Genomic DNA, 14,551 nt, shown 5'->3' with positions numbered 1-14,551 from the left:
TATTTAATTATATCATAAATTATTAACCAACTATATTTATTAAATAGTCTATATCTCTCCAAATATCTTTGAATATTTATCTTTATCTTTATTTTAAAAGATATTTGAGAGATTTTAGCAACAGAAAAGCCCAGTCCAATTCCTATATAAAGAGACCAAGGGAGAAGTAGAAAAAAAGCTGGGACTTCGGAGTTTTGGAACCCTTAGGGGTGCCTAATTTCGTTTCCTTTCTCTCTCTTTTCTTCTCTCTATTCTTCTTTTGTATTCCATGGATTGCTAAACTTCTTGGGTTGATTCCATTGTAATTTCATTATGGATTTTGAGGTTAGAATGAATTAATTTCTTTGTTCTTTTTATTATTGTTGAGGTTTTAATTTATCTATGTCTTTTATCTTTGAATCACATAAAAAGTAATGATTTTAAATCTATATGCATATTGATCATATGAGTCAAGGGTTTTTAAATTTAATTGAGACTTTACTTTGATTTTATTTAGAAACTTTCATATGATTAAATGAGTTTTTACCAATAATTGAGACTTTACTTTGATTAAAGGTATTTACTCTAACGAAAATTAATTGAGACTTTACTTTGATTAATTAAGCTTTTTATTTGGTGAGGAGATAAAAGAATAGACATGATTAGGCATAGTAAAATTTGATTGAGACTGTACTTTGGTTGAATTTACTATGGATAATCTAAAAGTTCTCACTTTTAATTGAGACTGTACTTTGGTTAAAAGTGAGAACGCCAACAAATTAATTGAGACTTTACATTGATTAATTTGTAAATCTATAACAATAATTAATTGAGCAATAATCTTTAGATAACCGATGATGAATCTATTTTGAAAAGCAATGGAATCAATCTATTTTCTTTACTATTGTTTTTATTTCTTTTTATCTTTAAATTTTATTTCTATCTTTGTTTATCTTAATCCCTATATTTTTTATTTTATTTGACTAACTCATTTGTATAGTTTATAAGAACTAATTTGTTAAAAATCAATTCCGTGTTCGTTGGGAGACGACTTTGGGTTACTTTACCCTTTCTATTTTGTTGACTACTTTCTTAACAATACTGAAGTTGTTATAGATAAGTAGTATTAATTTGAACGCGTCAACGACAGCGTTATCAAATTTGGCGCCGTTCCGGGGAACACGGTTAGAATTTTTATCATTTTAGTTCTTATTTTTATTTTTATTCTTTTGATTTTATTTTTTATTCTATTTTTATTTTTATTTTATTTTTTTGTTTATCACTAACATTTTCTTTTCTCAATTTTTTTCTAACATTTTTTTTATTTTCTTTAGTTATTTTATTTTTTTTATTTATTTTTTTTTAAGCATAATTTTTGTTTGAGGAATTTTGTTGGGAAATTTGTGAAACTAGTTGGGAAACACTTTGGCTAAGGAAAGACAAGGTACTTAAGTTGTCCATTGAGACGCACCTCTCTTTCCTGGAAGTCTACTCAACAAGCTTTCAACTTATTTCTTTTCAGAAAACCTCTTTCAAAAATGCAAAATAGTTTTTCATATGAAAATAATCAACAGTGTGATTTTCAAGTGAATTATGATTACTATCCACAGCAACCACGTGATTCATATGATTATCAGCAACAAATTGTCACACCTACTTCTGCACCTGATACAAGTGGGTTAACTTTACGACAATTTAATGATCTATATCCTAGATCATCTTTTTTGGGATATGAGCAACAACCATATTCTGAGTGTCCACCTCAGCAATCATATGTTCCAAATAGTTTTCAGCAACAATATGTACCACCACAGCAAGTTGAAGCAACCAATGGACCATCCTATAGGGAAGTTATGATACTAATGGGTGAAGTTATAGAGAAATTAGAGTCCATGGATGAAAGGTTGCGAGTTGATCAACGATGCAGAGATATTGAGCAAGAGTGGTATGAAAATAAGCAAATATTGTCTGATATGTTGAGGGATGCAAGTAAGAACAACTTCATAGAATTACTTGTAACTGTTAATACCACCCCTCAACCCCATCAGAGATTTCCTGAAAATCCATATTTTAACGAACTTCGTCATAAAATCAAAGATGTGCTTCTGAAGTTGGCCATCAGAGCTGAACAAATGTCTGAAGATTTGAGTCAGCTAATGAATGTTGAGTGAGAAAGGTCACTTTGGAAGATATGATGAATATGATGACTGAAATGATGAAGATGAATCAGACAGATCAGAAAGAGATGATGAATGCCGCCACACAAAGCTTGCAAATCAGTCTGAAAACCAATAGCGGAATCACATCACATTGATATATCTACTGATGGATATAATGATTTTCATAGTAATATGTCTACTGATGGACATATTAAGGATGTTGTTGAAGTTGATATAGAAATTGAAGATTCTCACACTAACATATCTACTGATGGATATGTTGATAATGCTCAATGTGAATATAAAGTTTTATCTGTTGATGATATTTTTGAAGAGCAAAGTTGTGAGACAATACAATAGAGGAACCAAGTGCAGTTGAAGAGCCAACATATTTAAAGATGCAGCTGAAGCATCTACTATTGCAACTGACTTGGTTAATGATGAAGCAGCAGATTCAACTACTTCAAGTGCAGATTTTTGCTCACAAGATGAGATTACAAGGATTACTGATGATCCGTTAACATCCGAATGCACCTGATGATGCTCAAGTTGAGTTGAAGCCACACACTCCACACATCAAGTTTGTTGATGTGAATGATGCAAATAAGTTTTCAGTGGTTATCTTTGTTGACATGGCTGCAGAAAAAGAAGAAAGGTTGCTACAACAGGTAAAAAGCTTAGATTCAAATTCTTTTGAAATCATTGTTGATAGAAAAGTTAATTTGCATGCATGTTTGTTTTTTGTTTCTGTTTTTAATTTTAAAAATATTAAAAAAATTTCAAAAATATGTGTTTTTGTTTTCTTTAATAAAATTGTACAAGCTGACTTGTACTTTATAAAATTAAAGAAAATAAATTTTGACATATGGCCAGATTGAGCCAATAGTCACAAATTTTTTCGTTTCCTCCCCAAAATAAGTCCATCAAGGACATTTTTTTTGAAATAAGTGTGGGGGAGACAAACTGTAGGTAGGACTTTTTTTTGTTTTGTTTTTGTTTTCATTTAAAAAGAAAAAAATTGTGATTTCTTTTTGAGAAAATTGTGAAAGTATTAACTTTTTACTAAGTAAACTTTTAAACAATATGTCTCATAAGAAATCCACCAAAAATATTTCCCTGCTTTCAATAAAACATATTGACATTGGATTTTGGGATTTGATTCAATAATTGGGATGATCATAATTCTAGAAAAATAAAAGTCATGTTGGTATGAGTGGACTGTTTCTATGATTTGCTAATTGAGTTGATTTGAGAATTTCTTGATTAAATCTTTTGTGAAAGAATTTGACCTTGTGAGTCTTGAGCCTTAATGTAAAGGATGAACTGCCATATGTCATTCCTATTTTTTTCTTGAGTGACTTGCTCATGTTTGTTTATACTCAAATGTTTAGCTTGAGTCTTTTGTTTTGCATCTTAGGTGAATATGCATGATTTGATATGACTGAGGCATTTCTTGTTTTTAGCTACTTGGCCAAATAAGCCCACCTTGATATTAATCCATTGGTAGCCCCTTTGAGCTTTAAACCTCTTTTTCTTGTTTTAAGCCTATTGCATAACCTTGAAAAGAAAAAGACCATATTCTACCTTAGGAAGAAAGAAGGAGCTAATGGATTATGTTCAGGAATGGTTGAGGAATAAAGTGTGTGGGTGAGTACCTCACCCACAAATTAATAAAAATGGCAAAAGGAAAAATTGTTGATGAAAAAGTGTTGAAATAATTGCTTTCTAAAAAAAAGAGAGAGCAACAAAGCAATAAACGAAAAAGACTTGTTTTTGAAATTATGCTCCATTATTCTTCCTACATTACTATTTCAAAAACCCAAGAGTCTTAAAAATTTTCCTACCTTTGCCTTGGCCCTGTTATAACCTGTGAAAAGTCCTCAAGATCTTTGAATGCATATTTTCTGAAAGTTTGTGAATATTAGAGTCTTGTTAAGTATTATGAGAGTTTGCTTACATGAGTATTTTGAGTGAAAACACAAGCCAAAACACTTGAGAGAATTTTGGTGAGAAAATACACATTTAACTTGAGTGCTTTCTTTCATAATTGATTGTCTTGTGAATTCAAAAGATTAACTCATGTGTGAAAAAAAGAACCTTTCCGTTTGTATATACATGATAATTTGATTTCTAGAATATTGATTTGTCTCAAGTAAGGTTCATTCCTTTGATCCAGTGTCAATGTGAAATAAAATACCTCAGAAGAAGTTTTGAAATTGCTTGATTTTGCCCAGGAGTGCAAAAGGATAAGTGTGTGGGTATGATGAGTGCGTATTTTTGCTCTCATTCAGTATTTAACTCTGGGTATTTAATTGAATTTGTGTGCTTAAAGAGTGAGTTAATTGATAATTATGATAATTAGGTTGTTTGAGCTTGTGCGATAAAAATGTCTTAAAAAGTGATTTTTAGCTGCATAAATTATTTTTGGATATTTTAACGTTTGTTGATGCAGCTGAAGTTAAGATTAATCTTATTTAAAGGTGAGAAAATAAATAGATTGAAATTACAAAACACCTTTAAATAAAGCTAAAATTAGTTGGAAGAATCACTTCTGCACCCCAGTTTTTACTCATACACTCCCCTCTTTCTAAATGGGTCTCACCAAAACCTATTCTGCACCCCCTAATATGTCTATTTGCACCCCTCCTATCACTTAAACCCAATTCACTCAGATCATGCCATGTGGCAATCCTCCACTAATTAAATTAACCAATAATATAATGCCATGTGTCATGATCTAGCAACTCAAAATTCAGCCAATAGCATGTTGCCACGTCATCACCTTCAACCTCCCAAACCCTAGCCTCCATCTCCATGTCGGCAACCACCTCTCTGCCGTCCTCTTCGCCGGAAAATGCTGCAGCGCGCCACACACACAGATCCATGGCAACGGAAAACCACAGAGACGCGCAGTTCATCCCTGCACCAGCTTCACGGCCACCGCGAGTTTTTCTTCCCGCACCGTCAGCCATGGATCTCGCCGGAGTAGCACCCATTCGGAAGTAGATCTGCATCAGCCACCACAGTTTCCTCATCATCTCCACGCAGATCATGTCCTCTTCTTCACGCATCTGTTGCCTCTCTGTTTCGCATCTGCACATCACAGCAACATCGCGCACCACCGTGGCCACCGCAGACCTGCAATCAAAGTGTGCAACCATGGCCACCGCGAACCTGCACCACCACCTGTAACCAGAACGCACCAGTGGCAGTTCGAACCTTCGAACAGATTGGGAACGCAGCAAAACGCGAGCCAGAATCCACGAACCAGCGCGCATCTAAACCAGCAGCCGTTCATCGCTTCCACCACCGCGCCTTCGTCGTCGGAAAACGGCAGCCGCAGCCATCATCAGGTAGTAGCTTTGTTGGAGAAGAGTAAGAGAGTGAAACCCTAATTCTGGAGAGAGAAGGAGCTGCCACGTGTCAGTCTGCTATTGCACGGTCAAATGGTCAAATCTGGTCAAGCATTCAAAAGCTGGTCAAACAGTCAACTCTGGTCAAAGACTGGTCAAAGGAGAGGGGTTTAACTGCAAATATTGATATTTTTGGATGCCTTTGCAAAATTGGACTACAAAATTGAAAATAGGCTATTTAGAAAATTAATACAAATATTATTTGGTGATAATTTATTAGATATCTTTAAATAATTTATTTATTTAATTATATCATAAATTATTAACCAACTATATTTATTAAATAGTCTATATCTCTCCAAATATCTTTGAATATTTATCTTTATCTTTATTTTAAAAGATATTTGAGAGATTTTAGCAACAGAAAAGCCCAGTCCAATTCCTATATAAAGAGACCAAGGGAGAAGTAGAAAAAAAAGCTGGGGACTTCGGAGTTTTGGAACCCTTAGGGGTGCCTAATTTCGTTTCCTTTCTCTCTCTTTTCTTCTCTCTATTCTTCTTTTGTATTCCATGGATTGCTAAACTTCTTGGGTTGATTCCATTGTAATTTCATTATGGATTTTGAGGTTAGAATGAATTAATTTCTTTGTTCTTTTTATTATTGTTGAGGTTTTAATTTATCTATGTCTTTTATCTTTGAATCACATAAAAAGTAATGATTTTAAATCTATATGCATATTGATCATATGAGTCAAGGGTTTTTAAATTTAATTGAGACTTTACTTTGATTTTATTTAGAAACTTTCATATGATTAAATGAGTTTTTACCAATAATTGAGACTTTACTTTGATTAAAGGTATTTACTCTAACGAAAATTAATTGAGACTTTACTTTGATTAATTAAGCTTTTTATTTGGTGAGGAGATAAAAGAATAGACATGATTAGGCATAGTAAAATTTGATTGAGACTGTACTTTGGTTGAATTTACTATGGATAATCTAAAAGTTCTCACTTTTAATTGAGACTGTACTTTGGTTAAAAGTGAGAACGCCAACAAATTAATTAAGACTTTACATTGATTAATTTGTAAATCTATAACAATAGTTAATTGAGCAATAATCTTTAGATAACCGATGATGAATCTATTTTGGAAAAGCAATGGAATCAATCTATTTTCTTTACTATTGTTTTTATTTCTTTTTATCATTTAAATTTTATTTCTATCTTTGTTTATCTTAATCTCCTATATTTTTTATTTTATTTGACTAACTCATTTGTATAGTTTATAAGAACTAATTTGTTAAAAATCAATTCCGTGTTCGTTGGGAGACGACTTTGGGTTACTTTACCCTTTCTATTTTGTTGACTACTTTCTTAACAATACTGAAGTTGTTATAGATAAGTAGTATTAATTTGAACGCGTCAACGACAGCGTTATCAAAATGTTTTGTTCAAATAAATGAACGTTGGTTAGCAAAACTAAAGTCATTGTTTTTGCACTTAAATATCGAATGAAGATGAATATTACCATTGGTTGAAATAGGTTCACCTTATTCCAAGCCAGTTAAAGCATGAAGTAGACATGTTAAATTCACAATAATTAAAGTAGGTTAACAAAACTGAAGCCATTTCTTTTGAACGTAAATACAAGATGAAGATGAACATTACCATTGGTTGAAATAGATTCACCTTATTCCAACCCAGTTAAGGCATGAAGCAGACATGTTAAATTCACAATACACAAGTGCTACTACCCATATCACGCTGAGTGAAAAGAAAGTAATGCAGATTCACACTTACAAACCCACTACTTCACACATAAACTTCAACTTAAAAGGGTGACTTATTTCATAAAGTGTATAAATTATTTATTGCACCAACGGGAGTGCTTAAGTGGTGCTTTTAAAGAAACCTAAGCATCGAAAATGTTTTGCTCAAATAAATGAACGTTGGTTAGCAGAACTAAAGTCATTGTTTTTGCACTTAAATATAGGATGAAGATGAATATTACCATTGGTTGAAATAGGTTCACCTTATTCCAAGTCAGTTAAAGCATGAAGTAGACATGTTAAATTCACAATAATTAAAGGCTACTAGACAAATCAGGCTGAGCGAAAAGAAAGTAATGCAGATTTATAGTTACGAACCAACTACTTCGCACATAAACTGGAAACTTATAATGATCAATATATAACCCACAATGTAGAAATTCGTGAAAATATATCCTTACTACTTCCTTTAAAGTGACTTAATTTATAAAGTGTATAAATTATTAATGGCACCAATGAGAGTGTTGAAAGTGGTGCTTATAAAGAAACTGAAGATGGGAAATGTTTTCTTCAAATCAATGAACGTAGGTTAGCAGAACTGAAGCCATTGCTTTGCACTTACATATGGGATGAAGAAGAACATTACCATTTGGTGAAAGGTGTACTTATAAAGAAACTGACGAAGGTGAAATGTTTTCTTCAAATCAATGAATGTAGGTTCGCAGAACTTAAGTCATTACTTTGAACTTAAATATGGGATGAAGATGAACATTATCATTGGTTGAAATGAGTTCACCTTATTCTAACACAATTAAAGCATGAAGCGGACATATTAAATTCACAATACTTAAAGGCAACTACACATATCAGGCTGAGTCAAAAGAAAATAATGCAGATTTGCACTTATGAACCCACTGCTTTTGCACATAGACTGAAACCTTAAAATGATCAATATATAACCCACAATGTAGAAATACGTGAAAATATATCCTCACTACTTTTTTTAAGGTGACTTAATTCATAAAGTGTATAAATTATTGATGGCACCAACGAGAATGTTGAAAGTGTTACTTATAAAGAAATTGAATAGGCAAATGTTTTGTTCCAATCAAAGAACGTAGGTCAGCAAAACTATAGTCATTGCTTTGCACTTACATATGGGATGAAGATGAACATTACCATTGGTTGAAATGAATTCACCTTAATCCATACCAATTAAAGCATGAAGTAGACATGTTAAATTCACAATACTTAAGGGCTACTACCCACATCAAGCTGAATGAAAAGAAAGTTATGCATATTCGCTTTTACAAACCCACTACTTCACACATAAACTGGAAACTTAAAATGATTAATATATAACCCACAATGTAGAAATTCGTGAAAATATATCCTAACTACTTCCTTTAAGGTTACTTCATTAATAAAGTGTATAAATTATTGATGGCACCAATAGGAGTGTTAAAGGTGGTACCTATAAAGAAACTGAAGCATGGGAAATGTTTATTTCAAATCAATGAATGTAGGTTAGCACAACGGAATCATTTCTTTGAACTTAAATATGGGATAAAGATGAACATTACCATTGGTTAAAATGGGTTCACCTTAATCCAACCTAGTTAAAGCATGATATAGACATGTGAAATTCACAATAATAAAGGTTTACTACATACATCAGGCTGAGTGAAAAGAAAGTAAAGTAGATTCACTCTTACGAACCCACTGCTTCGCATATAAACTAGAAACTTAAAATGATCAATATATAACCCACAATGTAGAAACTCGTGAAAATATATCCTTACTACTTCCTTTAAGGTGACTTAATTCATAAAGTGCATAAATTATTGATGGCACCAACGAGAATGTTGAAAGTGGTTCTTATAAAGAAACTGAATACGAGAAATGTTTTGTTCCAATCAAAGAACGGATGTCAGCAAAACTACAGTCATTGCTTTGCATTTAAATACGGGATGAAGATGAACATTACCATTGGTTGAAATGAATTCACCTTAATCTAACCCAATTAAAGCATGAAGCAGACATGTTAAATTCACAATACTCTAGGGCTATTACCCACATCAAGCTGAATGAAAAGAAATTTATGCATATTCACACTTACAAACCCACTTCTTCGCACATAAACTGGAAACTTAAAATGATTAATATATAACCCACAATGTAGAAATTCGTGAAAATATATCCTTACTACTTCCTTTAAGGTTACTTAATTCATAAAGTGTATAAATTATTGATGGCACCAAAAGGAGTGTTGAAGGTGGTGCTTCTAAAGAAACAGAAGCAGGGGAAATGTTTATTTCAAATCAATGAACGTAGGTTAGCAGAACTGAATCATTTCTTTGCACTTAAATATGGGATGAAGATGAACATTACCATTGGTTAAAATGGGTTCACCTTAATCCAACCTCGTTAAATCATGAAGTAGACATGTTAAATTCACAATACTAAAGGGCTACTACCCACATCAGGCTGAGTGAAAAGAAAGAAATACATATTCACATTTACGAACCCACTACTTCGCACATAAATTGGAAACTTAAAATGACCAATATATAACCCATAATGTAGAAATTAGATAAAATATCCTTATTACTTCTTTTAAAGTGACTCAATTCATAAAGTGTATAAAATATTGATGTCACGAACGAGAATGGTGAAAGTGGTACTTATAAAGAAACTGAAGTAGAGGAAAGTTTGTTTTCAAATCAATGAACTTATGTTAGCAAAACTGAAGTCATTGTTATGCACTTAAATATGGGATCATGATGAACATTACGATTGGTTGAAATGGGTTCACCTTATTCCAATCTAGTTAATGCATGAAGCAAACATGTTAAATTCACAATACTTAAGGGCTATTACCCATATCAGGGTGATTGAAAACAAAGTAATGTAGATTCACATTTACGAACGCACTCTTCACCCATAAACTAGAAACTTAAAATGATCAATGTATCAGCCAAAATGTAGAAATTCGTGAAAATATATCCTTACTACTTCCTTTAAGGTGACTGAATTCATAAAGTGTATAAATTATTGATGGCACCAACGAGATTGTTGAAAGTGGTACTTATAAAGAAACTGAAGCAGGGGAAAGGTTTTGTTCAAACCAATGAACGTAGGTTAGTTAAACTGAAGTCATTGCTTTGCGCTTAAATATCGCTAAAGATGAACGTTACCATTTGTTGAAATGAAATCACCTTATTCCAACAAGTACAAGCATGAAGCAAACATGTTAAATTCACAATACTGAAGGGCTACTACCAACATCAAGATGAGTGAAAACAAACTAATACGGATTGGCACTTACGAACCTACTACTTCGCACATAAGCTGAAAACTTTAAATTATCAATATTAAAGTTAAACCCATAACACCTTCGTTTCTAGATGTTCACTTTCAAAATTTTTAAATGCATTGGGAATATCAAGCTAGTGTTCAAAATTAATCAAGCCAATGTTGGGAATATGTATGAAATCGCATTTATAATAATTCCTTTTCCCAAAATGTGGGAAAATTTACAACATTTATTATACTGCAATAAATGAAAATCCACAAACTATAATTGAAAATCCACCCTTTAATGATTACATTGATTGATCCTTGCTTCCATGAGTGTCTACTCGCCCCTCCGACTATAGGCCACCACCTAATAGTCCACATGCGAGAATAAATTTGCCATGGCCATGATTTGCGACACCAAGTGGAGTTTCCCAATACGAACCGTAGTCCATATTTGTCCCAAGACTATCAAACTTGTCGGATAACACCGGGGAGGGCAATCTTCCGGAACCCATTCGTACAAGCCACAATCTCGCACACTCCACTGGACTTCCAAATCCACCAGGCTACAACCTCGAGTGGTCATGTGTTACCCCAATACAAGTTGCACTCGTAATTGAGCCCCAAACAAAGCATTGCATCAAGACCTTCATCCAAAGCTGTGTAAAATCCCTCGCGTAATCCATCACTGCATCCAAAACTGCCTAGCACAACATCCACGTCACTAGGTTTACTCGCGTTCTAAACCACCTGGCACAACACTTGGCGTCGCCGGGCGCCAACCTATTGAATTTTGGTCTAAGCCCAATTCTATAACACGCCGCCTAGTGGGACCACTTCCGTCGCCAAACGCCAACTCTCAAGTTTTACTCTAGAGTTCACTTTGTGGCCTATATCCTAGTGGTTTATACCGTTCTACCAAACACCACACCATTAACTGGTAATTTACTCGTATTTGGCACTCTAGAATAATGACATCTGAACAACTTAACTTATACCGACATCTGAACAACTTAACTTAACCAACTACTACCTAATTTGGATGAATTCCCCGTTGGGAACCCATTGACTCAGGACCTTTCTTAGCAATGCACAATTGATGTTCAACTCCTTCTTTAGTCAAAGGCAAGAAGAAAAAGGTGTTAATTCAAGTCACTAATTTTCGAAATATGTTGTTGGTTAATGTGCACCCAAATTAAAACGAAGTGAACTAAAAAATTAAAATGGTCTTATAAAGAAGATTCTTACTCTATATTTTATATTGTATAAAAAGACAATTAGTATTAAAGGTAATTTCAATTAGGTTTTTACCATTATGAGGTTGCTTAATGTGCATGAAAGTTAGAACATAGTGAATTAAATAATCCCATCACATTTCATGGTCGTAGAAAAACATTAGTGGCGCCTCAGACAAGCATGTCAAAGTGGACTTGATTTCATACAAAAAGTCTAAAACATGAAGACAATTGCTCCTAAAGGTAAATTCAATTAAGTTTTTTGTCATTGTAGACTTCGTTAACGCACATCAAAATAACAACCTACTGAAATTAACAATCCACTAACATTTCGTGTTGGCATAAAACCATTAATGGTGCCCCAAACAAGTATCTTAATGTAAATATTTGTTTGTACAAAAAAATCTGAAATAGGAAGGCAGTTACTACTTAAGTAATTACAACTAGTATTTTTTTTTGTTAAAGTACTCCGTTGGTCCTCGTATTTTTATTAGTCTCAATTAGGTCTTCATTTTTGTAAATTAGTACCAATTAGGTTCTTTCCGTTAGTAGAGAACTAACACCGTTAAGTAAGTGTCACATGTCAGCTCCTCGTTTTTTTTGAATTTTTTTACTTTTTCTTATTTTTTAATTTTTTTAAATTTTTTTAAATTTTTTAAAAAGAAAAATATTTATGTCACGTGTCACGTCTGTAGTGTGCCACGTGTCAATCTAATATGGTGACACGTGTCAAATTATTGTATGAATCTCAATTTGGTCCTCATATTTGTTAATTTGATTTGATTTGAGTCCCAAATTTTTTTTAAAATTTTCAATTTTAGGCACTCCAAATTTAAACCAAATTTTACTTTTATATAATGTTATGATTATTTTTATTAAAATTGATATTTTTATTAAATATTTTAATAATATTAATTGTATTTAATATTAAAATTTTAAATATATTTATTTTAATTTGTTATAAAATTATTTTAAAATTTTACATTTGAATTTATAAATTTGTTATTTTTAAGTCAACTCTAAAATATTGTTGATATGGAATATTATACAAATATTTCGAATATAAATTTATTAATCTATATATTTATAATTTTAAAATAAAATATAAATAAAGTTTAATGTAAAATATAAATTTAAATAAATTAAATATTGTTAAAAATATGTAATAGAAATATCACTTGTAATAAAAGTATCATCATTACATTTATAAAAAATTAAATTTGTTCTAAATTTGGAGCACATGAAATTAATTTTTTTTTAAATTTGGGACTGAAATCAAATCAAATTAACAAAAGTGAGGACCAAATTGAGATTCATACAATAATTTGACATGTCTCACCATATTAGATTGACACGTGACACACTACAAACCTGACACATGGCATAAATATTTTTTAAAAAAAATTAAAAAAATTTTAAAAAAATTCAAAAATTAAAAACAAATTCAAAAAATAAAAAACAATTCAAAAAAACGAGGAGCTGACACATGGCACCTACTTAACTGTGTTAGTTCTCTAGTAACGACAAGGACCTAATTGATACTAATTTACAAAAATGAGGACCTAATTGAGACTAATAAAAATACGATGACCAAATTGAGATTTTGCAACAAAAATGATGACCAACGGAGTATTTTAACCTTTTTTATCATTAATTGGTTGGTTTATGTTAATCCAAATTACAACCAAGTGAAGTAACAGCCCAATAGCATTCCATGATGCTAATAAATCATTATTGTTGTCCCAAACAAGTATCTCACTCTGGACTTTATATTTGGTTCAAAAAGTATGTAAAAGAAAGTTAGTTCTTGCTATAGATAAATTCAATTATTTTTTTTATCATTATTGGGTTTGTTAATGAGGAATTTATTTGATCCTATTGAACTAAATAACCTATTGCATTCCATGTTGGTAGACAACCATTGTTAGTACCCCAAATAAGTATCTCATTTTGTACTTGATATTGTATAAAAAGTGGTAAATAGGAAGACAATTATTGCGAAAGGTAATGTCAGTTAGAGTTTTAACATTATAGGGTTGGTTAATGTTCATCAAATTTATAAAGTATTGAACAAAATAACCAAACCACATTCCATGTTGCCAAAAAATCATTATTGGTGCCCCAAACAAGTATATAAATGTGATTTTTTTTTGTACAAAATCTTTGAAATAGGAAGGCAGTTACTACTTAAGTTAATTCCAAATAGATATTTTTACCATTAGTTGGTTGGTTTATATGGATTCAAATTACAACCAAGTGACGTAAAATGCCCAATGACATGCCATGTGGTGAGAAAACCATTATTGCTGTCTCAAACAAGTATCTCAGCCTATATTTTATATTTGGTCCAAAAAGTCTAAAATAGAAAGCTAGTTATGGTCGAAGATAAATTCATATATATATATATATATATATGTGTGTGTGTGTGTGTGTGTGTGTGTGTGTGTGTATTAATTAATTATTGGGTTTGTTAATGAAGAATTTATTAGATCATACTAAATTAAATAACTCACTAACATTCCATGTCGGCAAACAACTATTATTGGTGCCCCAACCCCAAACAAGTATATCACTTTAGGCTTGATATTATACAAAAAGTGTTAAACAGGTAGACAATTACTGCGGAAGGTGATGCCAGTTAGGGTTTTATCATTATAGATTTGGTTAGTGTGTATCAATTTATAACATAGTGAACTAAATAACCCAATCACATTCTAATATTGACAGAAAACCATGACTAGTGCCCCAAACAAG

This window comes from Vigna unguiculata, chromosome 9 (assembly GCF_004118075.2).
Source record: "Vigna unguiculata cultivar IT97K-499-35 chromosome 9, ASM411807v1, whole genome shotgun sequence".
Taxonomy (NCBI): domain Eukaryota; kingdom Viridiplantae; phylum Streptophyta; class Magnoliopsida; order Fabales; family Fabaceae; genus Vigna; species Vigna unguiculata.
This window is presented reverse-complemented; position numbering follows the sequence as displayed.